Genomic DNA, 24,401 nt, shown 5'->3' on the forward strand with positions numbered 1-24,401 from the left:
AGTCTATTGAGATTGCTTTGGATGACTGAACCACTGAGAAGAACCAAGACTTTCAGAATTGATCATCACACATTCTTGCTGTTGTGTACAATGTATTCCTGGTTCTGCTTGTTTCACTCAGCATCAGTTCATGTACATCTTTCCAGGTCTTTCTAAAATCAGCTTGTTCATCATTTTTATAAAACAATAATATTCCATTACCTTCATATACCACACCTTGTTCAGTCATTCCTTAATTTGTTGGGAACACAATATGTAAATTTGTTTTACCTCTGGTAGACCTTTTCTTCTCTTCTTGTGAGTGGATGATGGTGATACAAGGAGACTGAGAGACAGTTGCTATTCTTTGACCTCGCTCCTCTTCCCTCTTGCCTCCAATTTATTCATTCCCACTCCACAAGCAACACCTGTGTCAGTAAAGTCCACCGCACAATCCACAGCTTTGGAGGCTCTCAGAGAACTGACCTACTCTTTCACCCAGGCATGGTCCTTAACATTAATTTATGGTCATCTACTCATTTTCCAATTCTTTGATAGCACAAAAAGAGCTGCTACAAACATTTTTGCACATTTGGGTCCTTTTCCCTCCTTTAGGACCCAGTAATGGCACTGCTGGGTCAAAGGATATGAATAGTTTTAGACACCTTTGGGCATAGTTCCAAATTGCTCTGCAGAATTGTTGAACCATTTCACAACTCCATCAACAATGCATTAATGTCCTAGTTTTTGCACATCCCTTCTAACATTTATCATTATCATTTCTGTCATCTTATTCAATCTGACAGGTATGAGGTGGTGCCTCAGAGTTGTTTAAATTTGCATTTCTCTAATCAATAGTGACTTAGAGCATTTTCATAGGACTATAAATAATTTTAATTTTGTCATCTGAAAATCTTTTTTATCCTTTGACCATTTATCAATTGGGGAACGACTTGTATTCTTATAAATTTGATATAGTTCTTTCTATATTTTAACAATGAGACCTTTTTCTAAAACACTGGTAGTTTTTGTACAAATAAAACTAATGCAGACAAGATTAGAAGGGAAGCAATAAACTGGGAAAACATTTTTACAGTTAAAGGTTCTGATAAAGGTCTCATTTCCAGAATATATAGAGAATTGACTCTAATTTATAAGAAATCAAGCCATTCTCCAATTGATAAATGGGCAAAGGATATGAACAGACAATTTTTGGATGATGAAATTGAAACTATTTCTCCTCATATGAAAAGGTGCTCCAAATCATTATTGATCAGAGAAGTGCAAATTAAGACAACTTTGAGATACCACTACACACCTGTCCGATTGATTAAGATAAAAGGAAATGATAATGACGAATGTTGGAGAGAAGGTGGGAAAACTGGGACACTGATACATTGTTGGTGGAATTGTGAACAGATCCACCCATTCTGGAGAGCAATTTGGAACTATACTCAAAAAGTTATCAAATTGTGCATACCCTTTGATCTAGCAATATTACTACTGGGATTGTATCCGTGGCAGCCCTCCAGCAGAAACTGGAAACTGAGTGGATGTCCATCAATTGGAGAATGGCTGGGTAAATTGTGGTATATGAATGTAATGGAATATTATTGTTCTGTAAGAAATGACCAGCAAGATGATTTCAGAGAGGCCTGGAGAGACTTACATGAACTGATGCTGAGTGAAATGAGCAGAACCAGGAGAGCATTATACACTTCAACAACCATAATCTAGGAGAATATATTCTGATGGAAGTGGCTCTCTTCAATAATGAGATGATCCAAATCAGTTCCAATTGATCAGTAATGAACAGAACCAGCTACACCCAGCAAAAGAACACTGGGAAATAAGTGTAAACCACAATATAGCATTCATACTCTTTTTGTTTATTGTTTGCTTGCATTTCTGTTTTTCTTCCCAGGTTATTTTTACCTTCTTTCTAAATCCGATTTTTCTTGTGTAGCAAGATAACTGTATAGATATGTATACATATATTGTATTTAACATATACTTAAACATATTTAACATGTATGGGATTACCTGCCAACTAGGGGAGGTGGTGGGGGGACAGAGGGGAAAAGCTGGAATAGAAGTTTTTGCAAAGGTCAATGTTGAAAAATTACCCATGCATGTTTTATCAATAAAAAGCTATAATAAAAAAAACAGTAGCAGTAAAGGTTTTTTCCCATCTTTGTACTTCCCTTTTAATCTTATTTCTGTTGGTTTTGTTGATCATTACATAATCTTGCTGTTACTATGTACAATGTTCTCTTGGTTCTGCTCACTTCACTTAGCATCAGATCATGTCAGTCTCTCCAGGCCTTTCTGAAATCATCCTGCTGGTCGTTTCTTATAGAATAATAATATTCCATTATCTTCATGTACCATATCTTATTCAGCCATTCCCTATCTGATGGGCATCTACTCAATTTCTAGTTCCTTGTCACTACAAAAAGGACTCCCACAAACATTTTTGCACATGGGGATCCTTTTCCCTTTTTTATGATCTCTTTGAGACACAAATCCAGAAGAGACACTGCTGGATCAAAGAGTATTCACAGTTTGATAGCTCTTTGGACATAGTTTCAAATTGCTCTCCAGAATGGTTGGATCAGTTCATAACTCCACCAACAATGTGGACCCATCCTCTTTTCAAGTTGTACATCTCTACATCCTTTACACTGCCTCTCTCATATAATTCTTTTTTTTCCTCTGAGGCAATTGGGGTTAAGTGACTTGCCCAGGTTCACACAGCTAGGAAATGTTAAGTGTCTGAGGCCAGAATTGAACTCAGATCCTCCTGACTTCAGGACTGGTGCTCTATCCATTATACCTCTTATATACCCCTCTCATACAATTCTTGATTAAAAATTCATTGTAGCTTCCTTGTACCCACCATGAGTTTCCTCATTGCCCTTTGGGTGACAACTCAATGATAATAATAATAATAATCCTAGATTATAAAACAGTTTAAAAGTTTGTGATGTTTATGTAAACATTTCATTAGATCTTGACAATGGCCCTGTGAGATACTATTATAACCATTTATAGATGGGGCAACTGAGGCTTCAAGAAGTGACTTGCCCATGATAACATAGTAAATGTCAGAAATATGGTTTTTTAGCCATCTCCTTGACTCCAGGTTGTATCTGTCCAGTATTCTGTAGCCATTAGTAGAGCCTGATTGAGGTTCCATTTGTCTATTTACACTGGAAGGGCAAGTAAATTATTCTATAAAAAAAATATAAGTATAAAGAAAGAATTCAGAGAAACTTATGGAAATTTTTATAACATATTAAATGAAATAGTAAAACCAGAAAAAAAAAACAATGTTCACGTCTACCAGAGGATGCATAAAAAGAAAAGAAAAAAGGTAAAAAGTGAAATGAAGACTAAAAATGAAAAAAAAAATGAAAAGGAAATGAGAAGAAATGAATGAAAAGAAACGAAACAAAAAGAAATGAATGAAAAGAAACCAAACTAACCTGAGCACAATGTAATTATAATAATCAATCTTGGCCCTGGAGAAGACATGAGTAAATATAAATCACCCCTTTCTTGTGGAAGTAGAGGATTGTGGGTATGGAATGTTGCATTTACTATTACACATAAGTAATGTGCTAGTTTTGTTTAAATGTTCTTTGTTACAAGGGAAGACTGGAGTAGGATAGGTAGAAAGAAGAATATGATGGAATAACTATGCTGGAAAAATGAAAACTTTTAAAACTTTTCATCAAATCAGAGTCTATAGGAGAACCTCAGAGTGGGACAAAAGAAGGCATCCCAGTAGATCCTGCCTGAAATAATCACTTCAGATTGGCCACCAAAATTATGGACTGGGAGGCTCATTGATACCTGGGGTCCATTGCTAACCCAGAATGCCTGTGTGTTCCATAATAGAGGGTATGACCCCAATTTATACTCATCTCGTAATAAACTCAATCAACAAAAACTACCTCTCAGTTTTTGGTTAATGACTAAAGACGCTGGCAGAATGCCTCCAGCAATAATAACTCCAGTACTTGTTGCAATTTTCACCCAGGAATTCATCTGAAGAACCTAGAGCCAAAAAGGGGAAATAAATTATGATCTTAACAACTCCATTTTGAGCTGAATAACCTTTATAATAAGGCAGAACAAGTAATGAGAGCTTAGTAAGCCCCATAGTAAATATTGCAGCTGTTTCCTATACAGCCTTTTGGACTTTATGGAATGGGGAAGTGGTTCAACCTTATAAATCCACATGGATCTTTTTTTTTTTTATGACTCCTCCTTATTTATTTAATGTGGGAAGGAGCAAGAATTGGGGAACTAAGTCAGTGTCAGGTCAAGAGGCTGAATTTCATTAAAATGTTATTTGGACCCAATTTCTTTTAGGAAATGAAATCAGCATAGAACTGAATAATCTATGTATGTATACTGCAAGTTAAGAGTCTCAGAAGCTCTCTTGGGCTCTGGCTAAGCAAAAAGATAATTTAGAACAGATACTCTGTCTCATGTTCTTCTTTCATTGTGTGGGGATGTGCACATCTGCATTGTTCTGAAGTACTAAAGCATGACAATACTTTCTCTTAAAATGAGAGGTTATGGTTTCTTAAGACTCTAGAATATCACCATCTCATTTGCTGGTGACACCCCAGATCCCTGAAGAAAAAAATAACCTGTGGGAAGTTGAATACATGAATACATTGTTGGTGGAGCTGTACATTGATAAAAATCATTCTGAAAAATAGTTTGAAAAAAATGAAAGAAAAGTCACTGAATTCTTCTTTGATCCAATGATCCAATTGGAGGCATTTACCTCCAAAGATGTCAAAGACAGAAAAAAAGATTCCATATATAACAAACTATTTTTACGATAGCAAAAAAACCTGTAAGAGAGTAGATATCCATTGGCTGGAGAATGACTGAATCGATTGTTAAGATGTGACTATAATAATGGGAATATTACTATGACATAATAAAAGGTTCAGCGAAATAAGGGAAAACATTTGAAGTGATGAAAAGGGAGGAAAAACAACTTGGAGAACATTATATATAGTCTAATAATTCAACTACAAACAACACTGAAAGGGAGATGAACTAAGACTGTTGCAAAGAGCAATCTTGGCCATGTGAAAAAGAGGATGAAATACACATTCCTACGCTCGGTAAACAGATGAGGAATGTTGCATATGCTATCAGATGAGGATGCTTTGTCAGACAGTTTTGTTTTAACTGTTTTTCTTTGTTACAATGGAATGTTTGGAGTAGAATATTGGGAAATTATTTTGATGAAAAATCCATAAGGTAGCAATAAAGAATGTGGTGATGTGTTTTTTTTTAAAGAAAGTTAAACTTTCACAGGAAGCAAAAAGAAAAGAGAGAATTTGTTTTTTAATTTTAAATTAAAAATAATTTGTTTATTATTTTATGATAATAAATAGGGGTCTAAAAACAAAGTCACTTGATAAGAGCTAAAAATAATTATATGATGTGGCTAAAGTTGAGCTTCCAACAGAATAACCATCCCAGATGTAGGCAATGAGTGAAGGGAAATATCTGGCCTCCAATGGGAAATATCCCAAAATTGAGGTGCTTTCTTAGGCCCCAAAAGGCACTTGGGACGTATGGCAGTGAGTGTGCAGAAGTAGGAGCAGTCACCCAAAGGATTAACCCTGGGATACCAACCCCAAGTGCAAATTGGGGAAGCAGCCCAGAGTATATTACATTTAGTGATTGATTGATTTCTATGATTTGCCCTGGGGTAGCTGGATGGGACAGGGATAGAGTGCCAGGTATTGGGAAGAATTCAAATCTAGTCTTAGAAGATTAGTAGCTGTGTGACTCTGATCAAGTCATTTAATGACTGTTTGCCTCCGTTTCCTCCTTTGTAAAATGGGGCTAATCTGTGGGTCAAATGAAATAGTAATTGTAAAGGGCTTAGCACAGTGCCCGGGCTATATAAATATTAGTTATCACTGTTACCTGAGGAAGCCTCTCTATTCAAAATTCTGTTTTCCAGTGTCCTCATGTTGATTTTTAGGTCTATAAGCACAGTAAAAACAAGATTGCTAACTGAGAAATAAAGATATACAATAGAACCTATTAGGATTGAAAAATAAAAACAAGTAACAGATCTTATTTCCTTCAAACCAGATAGATTTTGCTTCCACCGATTCAATATCTTTAAAAGAACCTTCCTCTTTTTTTGCCCCACCAGCACCTAAAATTACATTTGCCAGAAATGCCCATTTCTTATGCTAATATTTTCTGTGGATGTGAAAGCAGGGCCGGCTTCCCTAAAAGGACAAGTGTCACCCCCCAGAATTGAATTTCCAGTACATCAGATAACAGGACCCTCAGCAATAAGGCAGAAAGCAAGCCCAGAGGCTGAGCATCCTGGATGTCATCAGCAATGACATGGAAGGAAAAGCAAATGAAGTGGGTGGGTATGGGAGATTCTGGGGTAAAAGACAAAAGTCATCTTCCTCAAACTTTAGTTAATGACAGGATTCACCTGCCAAGAACCACTGCTTCCCACTCACCCCGAAGTCTTTTCCTCCATCAGTGGCTCCCGGTGTCTCACTCCCACCAACAGGATATAGGTTGGCTGCTCTAGGCGCTGTTGCCTCCTGCCTTCTTCATGTAAAAGCTCAGATCGGTGATTAAAAACATAACCCAAAAGTCAGCTGACCAAGCTAAGACACATGTGGCCTTTGCTCCAAAGAGCTCCAAATCAAGTAGCACAGATAGCAATGTGCCATGTTCAGAGAAGGATGCTGATAAAGTGGAAGACCCTCCCAGGGGGATGAAGGGACCCAAAGCTGTGGAATAGCAGGACCAAATGGAAGACCTTCCTTTAGAAGCCCTGGGGATTCATTTTGTAAAAGTTCTCTTCTGCACCTTCCAGATGGGCTCCCTCCAATCCCTCCCACCAAGGTTCATTTTGGTCCCAACTGGCCCCAACCTTCTTCCCAGTTCTATAAGTGGAAAATCAGGGAGCGCTGACCAAAATTATACTAAGGGTTGGGTCACTGAGACTTTGCCCCAGATTTGGAGGATTTAAAAGTATCCCTGACTTTCAGCATAATACAAACAGCAAAGGAATTGGTTAACTTTTTTTTAAATATTTTCCCGGGGTCTGAGCTGCCCTCCCCTTTCCTGCCTCACTCCACAGTGCTGACATCATAGTGGGGAATAAGAAGTTTAGGTGAGGTCATGTTTCATGCCACCTGTCCCAGGAGTGCTTTGTGCTGCCTTGGGCATAACCATTACAAGTTCCAGCTCTGACTCCAGCCCATGGTCCAAGCAGCTGCCCAAGGGGATGGATAATGAAAAGCTGATCCACAAAGCTTCCAACAAGAGGGACATTGCTTTGGCTTGGGAAAACAAAAGCAAACATTTGCCTGACTCACAGCCATCAAAGCCAGTGGGGACCTTCTCTGAGCAGAGGCCCAGGGCTGACCCTGGGTCTACAAAAGATAATTGCAAGCAAAAGTGGACTCTAAAAACAGTCATTCCAGTAACAAAGAAAAATTTCCATGTCTACTCACTTAGGGTAGCTAAGTGGCCCAGCACATAAAAGTACCAGGACTGGGATAAGGAAAACATCTTTCTCAGTTCAAATCAGGCCTCAGGTCCTCCCTAACTGTGTGATTCTGAGCAACTTATTTACTCCTGTTTGCCTCAGTTTCCTAATCTGTAAAATGAGCTACAGAAAGAAATGGCAAACTGCTCCAGTATCTCTGCCAAGAAAACCCTAAATCGGGTCACAAAGAATCTCACACAATTGAACAACTACACACTTAAAAAGCAATTTAGATATAATAAAATATTGCTTTCCTGCCCTTTGCATCTATCTGAAGAGTCTAGAACTAAAAGAGATCTTACCTTTGAGATATCTAGAACAACTGCCTTCATTTTACAGGGGAAGAAAATGAGTCCCAGAGAAAAGAAGCAATATTTGTTCCTGGTCACCCTTCTAGTAAACATCAAAGGTAGGATTTGAATCCAGGTCTCTCATCTTCAAAACTACCTCTGCTTCTATTTTACCCCCATGCCTTTGATCTTGACAATGTCGTTTTCACATCTCTGTCTGTCTTCTGTCTCTGCTGTCTAAATAGGGTGACTCAGTTACCCTTTTTTATTAGGGTGGGCCCACCTGGGAAACCTACTTCTCCAATCTCAATTTGCTAATCCCATAATAATCCACTACCCCTAGGCTGCTCCCAGACGCTAGCACTTGCCATCACCATGCAAGAATCTATGGTCTTTAGGAGGAATCACCAATTCCATTTTTAAAATCCTGGGCCAGTCTCTCACGGAGTCCATCCACAGTTAGCAGTTGACTCTGATTATCTGACCCTGAGATTTGACTCTCCCAACCAAAATGAAGATAAAGGTTTCTTTCCTTCTAACTGAATGTTCCCAAGAGAGGAAAAAGCAGCAAACCTTCTTTGCCTGATAAATACTTGAAATTTTAGGTGCACAGAAACCAAACAGTAACTATGGCAACCTAGCCACTCCAATAAGACTAATACAGATTATTTCCAGCACAATGATCTGGCTTGAACTCAGGAAACAGAGGTAATGCTGGCTGAAAGCTATTCCTAAATTAAGGAAAAATCCTTCAGCAGTGGATGGTTTGTATTTGTGCTTCTAATGCTGGACCAACAGCTATTTGGCACTGTGATGAATGCATTGATGGGCTGCAACTTATTCTTCCATGCTAATGAGCTGGCAGGCTTCCCATCACCATCCTGGGCTTACCCCAATATCTAGTCAAAGAATCACGGAAGTTCCCTCAAATTTTCAGGAAGAGGAGAAGAGAATAAAAAACAGAAAGGTTACAGAGAAAGGAAGGAAGAAAAAAAGGGGGGGGGAAGAAAGTTACATGATAACTTTATTATGAATTTAAAAGGAATAACAATATGTACATAATTTATTTGCAGGTTCATATACAATTATCTTTTTTCTATTCTACTAGAGTATGGAAATGTGTATTTTAGTTCTTAAGCTCAGAATAAAATAAATAAAATTTTAAAAAGCAACAGCAGCAGCAGAAGCAACATTGCTCCTTCTGTGATGTCATTCTCAGATGCCTCATGGTGGCACAGAGTTCTTGAAAGCTATAAAAGCTAGACCAGGGCAGCAGAAATTCAAGCTAGCCTGGCTTCAAGTATTTGTCCAGGGACAGATTTTATGAACATCCTCTTAGGCTAGCTAAACTGTCAGATAGTTCATCAGTAGAAGACTGGTCCCTGGCTGAATTTTTTCCAGACTTGGAAATTAATAAAAGTATGTCTTCTAAGAAAGGACGAAGTCAGAATCTGGTAAGAGAAGGGAGTGCACATGTGGATGAAGTCAAATATCTTTTAAGTGGTGAACTGGTTGTATCTTAAAGAGTCTTTTAAAATACTCATTTAAAGTATAAAATGAATTTATGGACATTTATCTCAGTTTTTCCTGACAATAATCTTGTGAGGTAGGGATAGAAGGCATTCTACTTTATTACCTGCACTCCCATTTTAGAGATAAGGAAAGAGGCCACAAAAAATTAAAAGACACGACTGAGATCTCCAGCTAGAAAGTGGCAGAATTTGGACTAGAGCTGGAATCTTCTGATTCCTACCCCAAGACTCTTCAGGCTCTAGCATGTTGCAAAGACACAAACCACCAACCTTATCCTCACTGGAAAAGGAATCTATAAGGAATCCTTGAAACCTTAAGGGGCTACATGTCAGTTATTATTATTGGATATTTGTAAACAGGATCGTAGACACTATATGAATTGTTGCTTGAGGTAGGAAAAGAAAATGAATCAGAATTAGTCACAAAAATGAGAGAGGTGTTCACTAATATCAAAGCCATAGGCTGGACAGGGGAAAGGCAAAAAGGAACAGTCACAACCTTTAGGGGGAATAAACTATACTAAGTAGCATCTGAGGGGCACCAGAACTAGGACAGCTGGGTACCAGTCCTTGCCCTGTCAATAGCTGTATCTCTTTGATCTTCCAAAACTCAGATGAGCTCTCTGACTTAATTTCCTTATTGGTGAAAGGGGAAGAATGATAAAATTCCCTCACAAGAAGGTTGTAGGATTTTTTTTTTTCAGAAATTAGGGTCCTAAGATTATAGATGTGGAGCTAAAAGGGATCTCAGGTGCCATTTTGTCCAGTCTTATGTTAATATAAAAAAGTGGAGTCCAAAGAATTTAAGTGGCAAAACCAGTATTTACTGCAGTAAACAGTAGAACCAGGATTCAAAACCAAATCCTCTAAGTCCAATTCTCAGATTTATCCATCATCTTCGTAGATTGGCATCCACCCAAGATGTAGATAGAACTCATCCCCTATGGAGAAGTCTTGGATGATTCAATCAAAATCCCAAGAAATTGATATCTGAGCTAGATGTCTGATGAATACACTGAACTTTTTTTCTACTTAATAGTATTTCTTTTTTTTTCAATTACATATATAGTTTTCAACATTCATTTTTTGTTTTCTAGATACAGATTTTTAAAAAATATAATAACAGCACTTTATTTTTCAAAATACATGCAAAGAGAGTTTTCAACATTCATCCTTGCAAAACCTTGTTACACTGAATTTTAAATCCTTCCAATTAGGCAAAAAGAGGGATGGAGTGGAGGTAGGAAGGGGGAGAGACAGACAGACAGAGACAGAGACAGAGAGATGGAAAGAGGAGAGGGGAGAAGAAAAGGGAGAGGAGAGGAGAGGGAAAAAGAGGAGGGAGAAAAGAAAGATTCTGATCACTGAATCTGATTATTCCTTTAAACAATTATCCTTTCATTGAGTACTACTATCTAAAAATTCTTTTTCCATGTAGAGAAGGGAATTGATTGAAACCCTTCTGTGATTAAGTCTTCTAGAGTTGTTATTGAAAAAAAAATCACAGTCCTGCCAACCTTCTGGTGATTAGATCAGCCCCATGGCTATGCTGATCCTTTCCTGACAGGAACACCATCTGCTATAATAACAGTAACTAGAACTTTTATGGAGCCCTTTTAAAGGCACAGAGCTGTATCTTATTTCATTTAATCCTCATAGCAATTTTATGAGGCAGCTGGTATTATTAGCCCCATTTTACAGATGAAGAAACTAAGGCTGAAAGAGTTTAAGTGATTCGGCCAACTATGAAGACTCTGAGTGAGTTTTCCTAGTTGGGCAAATCACTATATTTTGCCACAATCATTTACCACAACTTGTTCAGCCATTCTCCAAGTGATGGGCAGCCCTGCAATTTCCAGTTCTTTGCCACCATAAAAGAGTTGCTATGAACATTTTAGAACATGTAGATTCTTTTCCTTTATTCCTAATCTCACTGTGTGGGTGTGTTACCTTGTGAGTGGCATATTAATATTTAGAAATAATAGTTTTAGAAATGGAGATCATTTTGGATGATGGCCCAGGAACTAGGCTGGTGAGTGGGAGAAGTGCATTTCCCCTCTGCAGAATTACCTTTAGGATCCTGAGGGAGTGTAAACCAGGTACTGATGGGTTTATCTCAAGGAATTCAGATCTGCCTATGTGAAAAATGCCTTGAGAGAACAAGCCAGACCCAAAGAAAGAGTGAGGTATTATCACCACACCATGACCCCCAGGACATTTCTAGGGGAGAAGGCAAGCTTTGGAGATTTTCTTATTATTATCCAATAATTTAAGGTGAAATTTTCTTCACCTATACCAGATTAATATTGAATCTACCATTACTTGCAGCCCTGTAGAACTATGACAGGATAAGAGTTTACAGACTTAGAAAACTGGTGATTTGGGAGGATACTGCTGCCTTTGGAGAGACCTCCATCAGCACCTGGATTGATAAAACCAATAGATTCTTGGCTTGTGTGTAGAGACATCTGGTGGGCACATTATATACTACACAAGTATAATAGATTGATCAATTAATTGATTAATATAAAGGGGCAGTGTGCTCTCCATATAATTGTCCAAAGTAGAACAAACTGGGTGAGGGTACTGTTGCTAATATAGCCCCCCAAGTGTCACCCAAGATACTTGCTACTCATGCTCACACTACCTGAACTACTATCTCATGGAGAGGCTCATCTGGGAACATGCAGTTTCCAAAAATCTACACCCCATCTCAATTCCAGGCCATTTGTTTTTGCTATAAGTCATCCTTGCTCTAAGTAGGATGAAAAGATAGCAATGAGTGGTGTTCCACTATTCATCCCATCTCAAAACAAAGATCTGTTTTATTATAATCCTGCCTAGAATTCTGAGGGAGATAAGGGGGGGAGGGAGGAGCCTGCTCTTCTAGAACATATTGGAGATCTTCATTCTAGATCCCTAAGAGGGGATCCAGGAAGTCCCAGTCCAGTCACTGAGAAGAATCAAAAATCTCCCTGTGGACTTTCAGCAAGGAATCAGAGTACATGGATATTACCAGGAGAGTGCCCTTCAGATGAAGATCCAAATATTGGAAGAACTCATCATCTTGATCCCTAAACCAACCTCCTCTTAACTTGGGTTTGGACTGTATTCTTATCTCTACTTCTTTGAATCCTTGTCTTCTTTTAAGTATTTCTCTCAGATGCTACTTCTTAGATAAGCCTTTCCCTAATCTTCCTAGTTCTTAGTACAATCCCCAGCCTCAAATCACTTTTATAATGATTTTTTTGTGTATAATTATGGTCCCTTCAGTAAAATGCTAGCTTTCTGAAAACAAAATTGATTTGTATTTGTTTGTATCCTTACATACCCAACATCTTGCACATGTAGATATATAAGAAATGTTTGTTGAATTTTATTTACCTTAATTTGGTAAAGAAATAACAGTATTGCGGTTAATAATGATGATGTAGCACTTCCAAATGTGCTTTCCAGCTTAAAAAATACTTTTACTATAGATTTTATCTTCTCCCCACTCAAACATCTCCAGAATCCACCCTGCCTACAGCACATAAGGATACATTAGAAGGGTTTGTGAGTGAATATAAACCAATTAAGCTAAGCTATTATGGAACTCAAGTGAGACACAAGCTTAAAATGAAAAAGGTTCCTTGTAAGCCTAAGATAGGTGATAACTTCTTCCTAATTGTTGCTTCTTTAGGAGTTGTTTCTTTTTATTTCCCCCAGGAGATTATCAAGATTGTGCTCTCTAGCTTCCATCATTTCTTGGAAATTCCTTTTCTTTTTTTTTAATTAAAGCTTTTTATTTTCAAAATATATACCACAGATAATTTTCAATATTCATCCCTACAAAGTTCTGTGTTCTAATTTTTCTCCTCCCTTCTCCCACAGATGTCAAGTGATCTAATATATGTTAAACATGTGTAATTCTTCTATACATATTTCCGCAAATATCACACTGCACAAGAAAAATCAGGTCAAAAAGAAAAATATGAGAAAGAAAATAAAATGCAAGCAAACAACAACAAAAAGAGTGAAAATGCTATGTTGTAAAGCACACTCATTTCCCACAGTCCTCTTTCTGGGTGTTAATGCTCTCTTCATCACAAGATCACTGGAACTGGACTGAATCATCTCATTGTTGAAGAGAGCCACATCCATGAATTGATCATCATATAATCTTGTTGTTGCCATGTATAATGATGTCCTGGTCCTGCTTATTTCACTCAGCATCAGTTCATGTAAGTCTCCAGATCTCTCTGAAATCATCCTGCTGGTCATTTCTTACAGAACAATAATATTCCATAACATTCATATACCATAACTTATTCAGCCATTCTCTAACTGATAGGCATCCATTCAGAGGAAATCTGGGTTTTAAGATATTATCTCTCCAAAAATGATGACAAAGACAAAGCAAGAGGGCTGTGAACATTTTTTCTGCCGTGGAACATGGTGGTTTGAACTTTGTTCCATCAGTTCATCACCTGAGGGTTAGAACTCCTTCTGTTTTTTGAAGATTTCTTGAATTTAAGAGAAGAAAGACAGTGGATGCTGTGTTGTGTAAACTGTTAGATGCGGGTCGCTGTGTTGGCTAGATTTGTTTTACTATCATTTATTACCAAGGATTGCTCTTGGGAGTTGAGAGTGAAGAAGGTTGGGGTGAGGTGGGAATATATGCAGAAATAACTATGATAAAAAATAAAAACAATGGTTTTTTTTTCTTAAAAAACTAAATTTTATTTTGTTGTAATGTTATTTAATTTGTCTTAGACTAGATGTGTGGCCTATTATCTGAAGATATATAAGCTCCCTTCTCTGACCAGCCAGGTCCAACCCATTTTTGAGATTTGGCTTGAATTCCCATTACCTCCCCGACAACTCTAATCTATAGTAGTTTCTTTTTCTGACCTCGCACTTAATATCTCCACCACCCATTGAGCTGTATGCTGGTGAGATGACCCCTCTATTCCTAAACCTCTGGACAACTTCTGGCACAATCCAGCCCCTGACTATTCTCGACCTTGACTGTCAGGGCACTATTTTCTTCTGTTTGCTCCTAGCTCCATAAAAGGAGGGAGTTCAACTAGTTAATACCTCCCCCCTTCTCAGTCTCAGTCACCTTCTATATCCAATCCCCTTTTGGGTGGGTGCCTCTAAGATCCTATCTTAGCCACTTTGCTTTCCCAAAACTCTCTCCTTTGGTAGGAAAGTTAGTCAGATCCTAGAGATACAATTGTCATCTCTCTGCAGATGGCTCCCAGACTGACAGAGCAAACTCTCATTTCTTTCCTAAATTCCATTCCCATCTTATCAGTCACCTGCTGCATATTTCCAGATAGACATCAAGTGGGCATCTCAAACCCAACATGTCCAAAACAAAACTCATGATCTTCCTCTCTGAATTTGCCCCTTACCCAAATCCCCTTATTTCTATTGAGATCACCAGCATTCTTTCAGTCCCCTAGATTCAGAATCTGAGTCATTCTTGGTTCATTCCCAGTTCTTCCCATTCCAAAATCCCCCATGTCCAATCAGTTGCAGATTTCAAGCTGGATGAGATCTCAGGGATTTGCTCATTTTATAGATGAGGAAGCTAAAAAGAGTGTCTCATGACTTGTCCAGGGTCACCCAGCTAATATAGCAGAGTTAGGATTTGAATAGAGGCCCTTCTGACCCAGGCATCCAGCTGCCATGCTGCCTCAGCCTCAGTAAAATCTGTCACATTCACCTCTTCCTCCCTACCCTCCCTAGCTTCCATCCCTAGATCAACAGTTCCATTTTCTTGGACTGTTGTAATAACCTCCTAATTGGTCTCCCTGCTTTCTGTCCTTCGCCCTCTCTATTCCATCCTCCACACAGAATGAACTTCCCATCACTCCTTGACTCAAAATTTTTCAATAGCTCTTTACTGCCTCCAGGAATCAATACCAACTGCTGAGAATTTAAACCTTCCACATATTTACCAGATTTGTTTCATATTACTCATCTTTATTCATTCTGTTTCAGTCAGACTGGACTGTTGACTATTTCCTGAACTCAGGATTCTGGGATCTCCCCATCCCACTCCCATATTTCTTGAATATACTCATTTCTCATCTCTATCTTTCAGAATCCTTATCTTCCTTCAAGGTCCACCCATGTGCTACCTTCTGTAAGAAGCCTTTCTTGATCCCATCAGTTTGTGCTCACTCCTTCCTTATTATTTTACAATTCATTAGCTGTTATTTGTGGAAATATGTATAGAGGTTTTAAACATTTATTTTATCCACAATTTATGGACTAAAACAAGCATTTATATGATTAAAAAAAGAAATATGTATAGAGGAATTGCACATGTTTAACATATATTGAATGATCACTTTCTGACTGGGGGAAAAAGGGGAAGGGAGGGAAAAATTAGAACACAGAGTTTTGGAGGGGTGGATGTCAAAATCATTCATGTATATATTTTGAAAATAAAGAGCTGTAATTATAAAAATAAATTTTTAAAAATAAACTATGCAACTCCAAGAAAAGAACAGATAAACTTTGAGTATAAAATGAAGTATAATTTTCTCCCTTACCTTTTTTGAATTATGGTTAATATGAAAATATATTCACATAATTTCACATGTATGGTTGATATCAATTGCTTACCTTCTCTGTGGTTTGAAGAACTCAGTGAGAATTTAAAATTCAAAATTTTAAAATAATGTTAAAAGTAAACAATAAATCTTAAAAGAAAAAATTGAAACATCAAACAGAAAAAATAAAATTAATTTACTTGAGTATCATACCAATCAAACTACCAAAAATGTTTCGGAGAACTAGAAAAACTAACAACAAAATTCATCTGGAAGAACAAAAAGTCAAGAATATCAAGGGAATCAATTAAAAAATTGTCAAGGTCTAGCAGTCCCAGATCTCAAACTGTATTACAAAGTATAAATAATTGAAATAATGTGGCATTGGCTAAGAAATAGAGTGGTAGGTCAGTGGAATTGATACATAGTATCAGTACACAATATATAGTAGTAAATAGCCATAGTAAGCTAGTATTTAATAAACCAAAAGATCCAAGATTTGAGGAAAACAATTCATCATTTGACAAAAATTTATGGGAAAACTGGAAAGCTATTTGATATAAACTAGATATAGACTAATATCTCACAGGGTATACCAAGATAAAGTGAAAATGGTTAAACAATGTACATTAGGGGAGCATGAAGTTCCTCTGTCATCAACTGGGGAATGGCTGAATAAGTTGTGACATGTGATTCTGATGGAATACTATTGAGCTATAAGAAAGGACAGTTTTAGATAAATCTGGGGAAACATAAGAATTGAAGCAGTGAAATGAGCAAAACTGGTATAACATTATACACAATAACAGCAATATTGAAATAATGATCAACTGTAAATGACTTAGCTCTTCTGATTAACACACTGATCCTAAACAATTCTAAAGGATTTATGATGAAAATGCTATCTACATCCAGAGAAAGGATAGATTTTCTGAATATAGATTGGAGCATATTTTTTTAACTTTTGTATGGTCTCTATTTTCTTTTACAATGTGACTAATAGGAAAATATATTTTGCCTAATAATATAGAGAGATTTGATTTAGTTTATATAGATTTTATATATATATATACATCTATATAAACTAAATCAAATTGTTGTGCTGTTTGTTTGGGGTTTCTGGGGTTTTTTTGTATTCTCAGTGCTTAGAACAAGGTCTGTCATATAATAAACATTTAATAAATGCTTATTGAAGATTTAAAAAAAAAATAATTCATTATCTGTGTTAAGTTTTACATTTCCCAGGAGAATGTAAGGTCCTTGACAGCAGGGAATTTTTGGTCTTCTTTCTGTACCATCGAAGCCTTACACAGACAAGCTATTTAATAATTGTTTACTGAATTTGAATTTGAGTTTCTTATACCATACTTCCTGTAGTTATATCTTTCCTGTAAGCTCCACAAATTTTAGAGCTTCTCTATCCTGCCACAGTGCTGCCTACACAATAGGGATTCAAATTGGTTTTTTATCTGATTGTCTCATTTACTTATGATATCACACCCAGGGAAAGCAAAACAACAAAACATGATTTGAAATAAAATTAATCTGCACTGAAAACAAAATCCTTGGGTTCTGTAACCTGTTATCCCTTATAACAACCTTAAGATTCCTCAAGAGTCTATGCTCAGAAGTGACTTAAAGTGGGTTGGACTAAAGAAGCCAACAAGATAAAAATAGTTCTTTCTAGGAATGTCAAGGAATTGTAGGGATAGCAGCCTTCAAAGGACCATGTATGTGCCTAGTGAAGTTCAGAGTCATTCATTTGTACATTTTGGAGACCTCATTGTAGGATGATGGTGGCAGTAGAGCAAAGGGAAGGGGAAGAAGAGGGAGGATAGAAGGGGGAAAGGGATAGAGGAAAGGAAGGAAAGAGACAAAGAAGGAGGAAGAAGAAGAGGAAGAGGAGGCAGAAGAAGAGGAGGAGAAAGAGAAGGAGAGAAGGAAGAGTAGGAAGAGGATTGGACAGGAGAGGGAGCTGGGGAGGGAGGGACGGACGGAGGGAGAGAGAGACAGAGACAGACAGACAGACAGATAGAGACAGAGAGTCAGAGACAGACAGACACAGAGACAAAGAGAGAGAAAGAAGGAGAGAGAGAGATGAAGAGACAGACAGAGAGAGGGAGAGGAGAGAGAGAAGGAGGGAGGGAGAGAAAAAGGGAATGGGGGAGGAAGAAGAAGAGGGAGAAAGAGATAATTCTATGTCAAGCAATGAGCTAAGCACTGGAGTGTTCAAATTCAGTTAAATAAAATAGTCCATTATCTTCAAGAACTTAACAGTCTAATGATAACTGCAAAATAAGGTAACTGATTGATTCTGGTCAACATGAGGCAAAAGCTTCCCTGGAAGAACCTAGTAGTTTCCTAGGTAGTACAGGGAGGAGGTGGGGTTGAGGTTAAGTATAAGCAGCCTGGTTTGGAGCAGATTATTGGCAGGCAAAGGGTGGGACAGGAGGAAATTGATGATCTCTGTAAAGCAATGTCTCTGCTTCCTCCACCAGCTCTTAGGTCCCCCTATAGCATCTCAGGCATGGGGTTATTTTGACTCATAAATGAGATAAGTAAATAAATTTTGTTTGGTAAGCTTATATGAGTGTCAACGATGAGAACCTTCTGGACTTATAATAGGAAAGACTGTGTGACCATGGGTCAAGCATTTAATTTTCTGAACTTCAACTTTTTCATCTATAAAGTAGCTGATAAAATATAATACCTGTGATACCAACCCCATAGGGTTGTTGTGATAGAATATATATATAATATATTATAGTATATGTATATAATGATAGAAAATGTGTATAATATATCATAGAATATTATATTATAACATGTATACATAATGATATGTTATAGTTCATAGAACACATATATAATATATACAGTACAGTATATGTATACAATGATAGAATATGTAAGTAATATATTATAGAATATGTATATTATATGTTATATGGATATAATAATATATATCATAATATATGTATATAATGATAGAATGCATATGTAATGAATTATAGAAAATATAAAATGATAGAGTATTATATAATCTATTATAGAATATATATGATAGAATTTGGGTATATTATAGAATATGAAAGAATTCTATATAAAATGAATAGAACTCGATATATACATATATATACTCTATCGAGTATGTATATAATATATTATAAAATATATATGTAATATATTATATAATATATATTATAGCATATGTATATAATAGAATCTGTTAGGTTAACTGCTTGGTTCCAAGAGCTCTTGTTGCTACCCCTTTGCTTCTGCCTCGGCCTCAACTCCGACTTGTGGCAATCTTCCAACTGACGCTCCTCCTCTCTGAACCTTTTCAACTGAACTAACTTGACTGGGCCTCTGTCTGCTTCTTATATATGATCTCCTCTGAGAGAGTGGGATTACGGGTTTCCTCCCAGGGTGCTCTCTGGCCCTGAGAGCTTCAAGGGAGGTGTGAATTCGGATATCTCATACTAAACTCTGAAATCTCCCAAACATGTAAACTCCAATGAGTACTTAAATACTTCTTGCTTATATGAGCTCTCTAAAGGTGTGAACACAAGCATTGTTTCTATCAGTTGTACTTAGTACCTTGTTTCAAGTTCTGGCCCATAACATCTCCTTGTAGGATCAGATCAATCATACTGAACCATGATAAATTAGATAATTGTTGTCTCTATCAACTCTAATGACTTAATAGTTTGTAAAGATTCCAACAAATCTGTATATAAAATATATTATAGAATCTACATATAATATGTTATATTATATATTATATATAAATATGTATATATTTCTTTGATACTTTAATATTCAATATACATGTTAGCTCTTATTACTGATCCTCACCATAGCTCTCCAAGATTGTTACAAGAATGACTTACTCTACCTTACAAATAAATAAATTGAGGCTCAGTGAGATGAAATGGCTTGTTGAGGATCACCTAAGTAGCAAATAGTAGAAAAAGGACTCGAATATATATCAATACAATATTTGTAAAGCATTTAACACTGTCTGTCACATAGCGGTACCATATATAGCACACTCTCGTGCTCTGTCTCTATATGTATACACACACACACACACACACACACACATATATTAAGGAGTGGAAGTGATATAAAAACAAGAAATAATACTAGAATAATTTAAGTGCTCTTTCTCCCCTGAAGTAATTGGGGTTAAGTGACTTGCCCAGGGTGTCACGGCTAGAAAGTCTTAAGTGTCTGAGGCTAGATTTGAACTTGGGTCTTCCTAACTTCAGGGCTAGTGCTCTATCCACCCTACCACCTAGCTACCTTAATTTAAGTGCTTTTTAAAAGCTTTTTCAAACATGTATGATTAAGCTAAGCCCCCACTTCCTTTAAGAAGAGGAGGCAACCTCTTTAGGAATTCAAATATCACATTAAGCTACTATTACATATCTGTACCTTAGAGTAGATTAGCTTTCCCAAATCTTTCCCATTGGCCAGCTGGTGGAACACTGAAGATATGGGAGGATTTAAAAGAAGGAGCATGGGAGGTGGGGCGGAGAAAGCTGACTGGGCCTATATATCTTCTAGTTTTTCCCTTTTTCTAGTGTTAATGGGTGACCCTCATGTAATACTGATGGCTAAGGGGCTACTGCTGAGTAGGACCCCAGGACCATAGATTTAGAAAGAGAATAATCAGAGGTCATTAAATCCAATTCCTTCATTTTACAGTTGAGAAGGCTATCAAGGTAGTCTCTTGCCCAAGATCACAGGAATCCAAAATTTTAATCTAGCCTTCTGATTCTAAATACAACTCTTTTTCCTCTGGACCACACTTTCTCAACTTCAACTAGGAAGGAAAGAATTCTGACCTCTTGGTTTATGCTGGAAAAATACAAAATGCTAGCTTCTAAATATTATATTCTACTTATCATAAAGACTTACTGGATTTAGTTAATCATATACTCTATCAAATTTAAAAATCTTGCTCCTGCCCAGAGACAGAATTGTTCACTGCCACAGTCTTCCAAGCCTGATTGAATAATAGGGTTAAAGCTTAGGGAAGCTCTCTAATGAAGAGTCTTCTTTGCTCTGTTGCTACAGCAACTTCAGGATGAGGAGCTAACTCATCAGGGTAAGAGATGACTGCAAAGATATTACATTCTGCAGCAATTCACTTTTCTTCCCTTTGCCAAAATCTGATGAACAAAGGGAACATCCATTGACTGATAGACTGCTAGAATAGGAAGAGACCTAAGAAGTCCCTTGTACATTAAATGCCACTGAGAAATATTTGCTGATCAAAATAACGTTTTGGTCATGTATACTTATTGTGTATCTAATTTATATTTTAATATATTTAACATCTACTGGTCATCCTGCCATCTAGGGGAGGGGGTGGGGGGGTAAGAGGTGAAAAATTGGAACAAGAGGTTTGGCAATTGTTAATGCTGTAAAGTTACCCATGCATATATCCTGTAAATAAAAGGCTATTAAATTAAAAAAAGAGAGAGAAATATTTGCTGATCAGCAAATGAATGATTGTAATTATATTGATAAAATGTAATTGAAAATATTTGGCAAGCTGAGTCTTCCCATGAAAGTAAAATTTCATGGAAATGATATCTGCAAACTGAGAACTGACCCAATTCTCTTGTCACCAAGTTGTCTGGATGCAGCATCCTTGTTCCCTTTCAATGCTGTCCATGGAAAGTATTTTTACAAAAGAGGGCAACAAAAGCACCAAGATGAGAAAACAATAATTTAAAGGGATCCAATGGAAGTTGGTACTGGGTGCTTGGAAGGCAGTAGTATGGGACGGAATGGGACTAGCTAGGTGGGACAGTCAGAAATCTTGAATGTCAGCTTGTAAATCAGCAGGAACAGAGGGGTTGTTAATGGCAATGAGGAATCACTAAAGATTATTTTAACAGAAGGGTGACATAAGATGGATGTTGCTGCTCTGCTCTGGATGGATTCAAAAGGGAACTAACAGACTGGAGTCAGGAAGAACCCCAATGTGTGGAAACTGGGCAAAGAAAGAGTCCAGCCGAGAGGTCGCAGAGGCCTGAAGTAGAATAAGTAGAGGACCTGGTAAAGGAGTGGGCATCAAATTAGAGAGATGACACAGAACTAATAGGACTTCCTTTATCCCATTCACAACTATTAGTTATTGGAGTAAAAATTAGTTTTCCTGCTGTTCATCTGAACAAGATGAGATTTGCTCACTTTTCAAAGCCTTTTTAAGCCAGAGGCTATTTTTTTAAATCTAAGGAAACCTCTTTCCTAACATAATCCCTTTGAGATCTTGCTAATAGAGTTAATACCATTAGAGGGAATCATTAGGGAGAATTCAAACAGTCTGGGGACTTCAGTTCAAATCCTACCTATCATTTTGAGCAAATCATTCAGCCTGTCTGGTCCCTAAGTTTCTTCAAACATATAGTGAGGCAGGATTAAATTAGATGGCCTTAAAGTTCCCTTTCAGTTGTAACTCTATGATGAGATCATTTGATTATCATTATTTTAAAACTCTATTCTCCCACCTGTTAACTCTTCTCAGAAACTGTACTTTAAAAAGTACATTGTTTTTTTAATTGTTTAAATTTCCCTCTGTGTTCTCCTTCCAGAGCCAAGAGCTAACCCATATAAGAATATTGATAAAAGAAAATAGGAAGAAGATAAAAAACAAATAGCAATACCAATCAACACATCTGAAAAATCTGAAAATAAATGTTTTGTTGACACCTGTGGATCTCCCATCTCTGCAAAGAAGTAGAAGGAGATATCTTCTCACACCTCTTCTTTGAAGCTATGTTTTCAGAAATTATTTTTTTTCATTATAAATGTGATGTGTTATCTAATGTTTTGTATTTTTATGAGGTAAGCATGAGAGATTTATTATACACACTTACTTGGAAGTCAGGCAATGTTTAACGCCTAGTTAGGATGGCTCTAGTTTCAATTGATGGAAAGGAGGAAGGAAAAATTTAAAATGACTGAAAAGGATGGACATTCATGAATATAATTTCTTCTACTATTATATATCCTTTCTTGAACTGAAAATTTATTGTTATATATTTTGAATCCTCTCTGATACTCTGCTGGGCACATGACAATGTTCTGCTCTGTTTGTTTTGTTTTCCTTTTCTAAATTTCTTTTTATATTCTGGGATTTTTTTTAATAAATAGAACATTTTCAAATCAAATGACATGAATGGTGGTGTCATTAATGGAAATGGAAAATATAGAAAGGAGAAAAGGTGAGGGAGAAGATTATGAATTCAATTTTTGACATTTTAGGTTATAGACACTAGCATGATATATCCAAGCAGAGATGTCCTTTTGACAGTAGTAAATGTGTGTCTGGAACTTAGAGGAAGGTCAACACTGAGGACACAGCTATGGAAATCATCCATGTGAAAGTCAGGCAATGAAATTGGATATAATATTGCCAAGATTGCAGATAAAAGTAGACCAGAAGGTTAAGCATAGTCTTAAGACACACCTATGTCTAAGGAACAGGAGGAAGAAATGAACAAAAGAGGCATATGAGAAGTAGCCAGAAAGCTAGGAGAATTGGAAGAATAGAGAGTTAATAAAGTTAAAGGGAAAATATAAAAGAAAGAGTGATCAAAAATGGCAAATTGTGAAAAAGGCAGGGAATTAGAAGTCATAAATGATTTCCCAATTACAATTTTTGGTAGAGTGCTGGAAATCAAGTTAGACTGCAGGAAGCTGAAGTAAATGGGGCTGAGAGTGATAGATTATTCTTTCAAGAAGATTGGCAATGAAGGGAAAGAGGGAGACAATGGCACAGATTAGAAGCTTATAGAATCATAAATCTAGATCTGGGAAGGATTTCACAAGTCCTCTCTCCAACAACCTCATTTTGTAGATGAGAAAACTGAGGTCCAGGAATATAAAAAATTACCTGTCCAAAGTCACAAGGGAATAGTAAGACCAAGAAATAGTTGTATAATTGGAAAAGAGTCCTTGATCGATTTGATGAGTGCTCCAAAAATAAGTTGAAAACCTTTTTCTGGAAGCATCAGAAGAGTACTTCTCTATCTCTCTCTCTGTGTGTCTCTGCCTCTATCTCTCTGTCTCTGTCTCTGTCTCTCTGTCTCTCTTAACTCTTGATGATATTAGAGCTATGGGTCTTTCTTTGAAGGCATTTTAGATGCACCTCTCCATAAAATGTGAGTCCACTGTCATCTTGATGATAAAACACAAAGAACAGGCCTCAAGTTGACTAGATTCCTGAGCCTCCAAGGGAGGTAAAGAGAGGAGAAGAGAAAAGGAAGGAGGAGAAGAAAGACTAGGAGAGAAGAAGGGAAAGAAGGAGGTGAGAAAGGGAAAGAAGAGAGGAGAGGAGAGAAAGGGGGGGAGAGAAGGGATAAAATGGGAATGGGAGAAAAGGGAAGAAAAGGAAAGAAGGAAGGAGAAGAAAAAAATGAAAGGAGATGAAGGGGATGGAGAGAGAAGAGATAGCTGG

The 24,401-nt window shown here is 37.0% G+C and overlaps 1 long non-coding RNA gene across 1 annotated transcript in view; it reads left to right on the plus strand.

The window, feature by feature from the left end:
• The window catches only part of LOC116421763, a 36,211-nt gene extending 13,292 nt beyond the window's left edge, over positions 1-22,919 (plus strand). Inside the window, exons 2-3 of the long non-coding RNA XR_004232277.1 lie at positions 7,892-7,961; positions 22,534-22,919. This is a non-coding gene — a long non-coding RNA (uncharacterized LOC116421763). The remainder of the gene's footprint in view (positions 1-7,891; positions 7,962-22,533) is intronic.
• The last annotated feature ends 1,482 nt before the right edge of the window (positions 22,920-24,401 follow it).

The sequence above is a fragment of the Sarcophilus harrisii genome, chromosome 1, assembly GCF_902635505.1.
Source record: "Sarcophilus harrisii chromosome 1, mSarHar1.11, whole genome shotgun sequence".
Taxonomy (NCBI): Eukaryota; Metazoa; Chordata; class Mammalia; order Dasyuromorphia; family Dasyuridae; genus Sarcophilus; species Sarcophilus harrisii.